This window comes from Penaeus chinensis, chromosome 7, assembly GCF_019202785.1.
Source record: "Penaeus chinensis breed Huanghai No. 1 chromosome 7, ASM1920278v2, whole genome shotgun sequence".
In the NCBI taxonomy this organism is placed as follows: Eukaryota; Metazoa; Arthropoda; class Malacostraca; order Decapoda; family Penaeidae; genus Penaeus; species Penaeus chinensis.
In genome coordinates, this window is record NC_061825.1 from 16,093,793 (window position 1) to 16,095,803 (window position 2,011).

Below are 2,011 nucleotides of genomic sequence, written 5' to 3' on the forward strand. Positions count from 1 at the left end.
CATACAAACAATTATATACAGGCGACTGCAATAAACGAACCTTTGTCCACACACACACAAAAAAAAAAAAACGTAAAAAGTACAAGATTTATGAAACTGGACCCTCACAAATTATTCTACAAAAGTTAGTGTATCAATAATTCATCCAGAATCAGTCATATTAATTAAATAAAAGCAATATTCACCTGTGATAATATCACTCTTATCGCATAACAGGAAAGGGAGATAGACCGCCGAACAAGAGGAAAATATATCATACGTATTTGGTAATATAAATCTGTCGTCTTTAACTTGCCATACTTAAATTCTTTACGATTGTCATATATATGCCTAACGATTCATCATGGTACAAAAATAACATCAAAATAGGCTTTGTGAGTGATATACGTTGTACGTTTGGCAGTACTGTATTCTTCATGGGCACAGCCAAGAAAATTTATGACCTTGAAACGTGTTATGTGCTATCAATCAACATATAGTTTGACTAATGGATCTTGCAAGGGTTATGAAGAATGAATGAAGGGGACAGGGTAGATAGGTAGATGTATAGCTATAATTATACAAAGGTAAATATAAGTACGGCAATGTACATAGATCCATTGGTAGACAGACAGGTACTGATTGGTTGGAAGGTCGAATGATGGCTAGACAGAGAGTGTAGAACAGAATATATGGACTAATTTATAGACTGACAGATACTGATACATAGATTGATAAATCGATGGCAGGTTGACAGGTTTACTAGTAATGTATAGTCTCGTTGTTAGAGAGAGAGAAAGAGAGAGAGAGAGAGAGAGAGAGAGAGAGAGAGAGAGAGAGAGAGAGAGAGAGAGAGAGAGAGAGAGAGAGAGAGAGAGAGAGAGAGAGAGAGAGAGAGAGAGAGAGAGAGAGAGAGAGAGAGAGAGAGAGAGAGAGAGAGAGAGAGAGAGAGAGAGAGAGGGGGGGGGGGGGAGTGAATACACACGCCATATATATATATATATATATATATATATATATATATATAAATATATATATATGTATAATACTAATAGATATATAGATAGATGGATTGATAGATAATTAGATATACAGGTAGTTACGTATATATAAATGTATATATAAATATATATATAAATACATATACAATATTGTCGGGCTGTCTGCTTCTCGATCTCATTTCTCTGTCTCCTCGTAAACTTTAGCCAACTTGTTTCGTCTCAAGTCGAGAATATCCATGATTTAATTTGACACTGCCATGGTCTTGCCTAGCCATGTGTTTCTGACGATGATATAATCGACAAATACATCTCTTGTACTGTGAAGATATTCATTCTCTTTCATACCTATTCTAAAGGTGTGTGTATATAAGTGTACATATATATACGTATATATTATATATATATTATATATTATATTATATGTATATATATATATATTATATTTGTGTATATTTATTTACAGACACACACACACGAGGAGTGATCATCAAAGGTTTCCCGACTCAGTTCCGCTTCTCATAGGAGGCTGAAATTCCATATGCATAATGATACATATCTCTATAAGCTGGTTTCCAGTCCTTAACTCATAACATGTTTTCTGTTACAACGGTGAAGGTACAGTAAGGTGTGAAGTATCGAGTACTGATCCGTTTTTTTATGCTTGAATGGCTAAACACTATTGATGAAAACCAATGATGAAATGAAAGCAACTTATGGGAAGGATGCGCCATCATATGACGTTAAACAATGGCAGTTCAGGTGTGGTCGGAGATCTATGGAAATGACCCTGTTCCAGGGCGACCCTAGTCTGCCATTGATGAGGACACCATCCATCGAGTGGAGACTGCCATTTTGGAAGATTGCCGTATTGCTGTTCGTCAGCTAGTCCAAGATGTCAAGGTTTGTGTTGGGCCTGTAGACAAGATCATTCATGACCATCTGCATATGCAAAAGTTGTCTGCTCGATGGGTTCTCAGGCTGCTCACACCTTTCCAGAAGCAGGAACGAGTCCATTGTCCCAAGGCTCTTTT

General features: G+C 36.5%; 1 protein-coding gene across 1 annotated transcript in view; it reads right to left on the reverse strand.

Annotated features, from left to right (window-relative positions):
• The window catches only part of LOC125026785 (all-trans-retinol 13,14-reductase-like), a 13,597-nt gene extending 13,285 nt beyond the window's left edge, over positions 1 to 312 (reverse strand). Inside the window, exon 1 of the mRNA XM_047615385.1 lies at positions 186 to 312. The gene's annotated coding sequence lies outside the window, so the exon portion shown is untranslated. The remainder of the gene's footprint in view (positions 1 to 185) is intronic.
• Between the last annotated feature and the right edge of the window lie 1,699 nt (positions 313 to 2,011).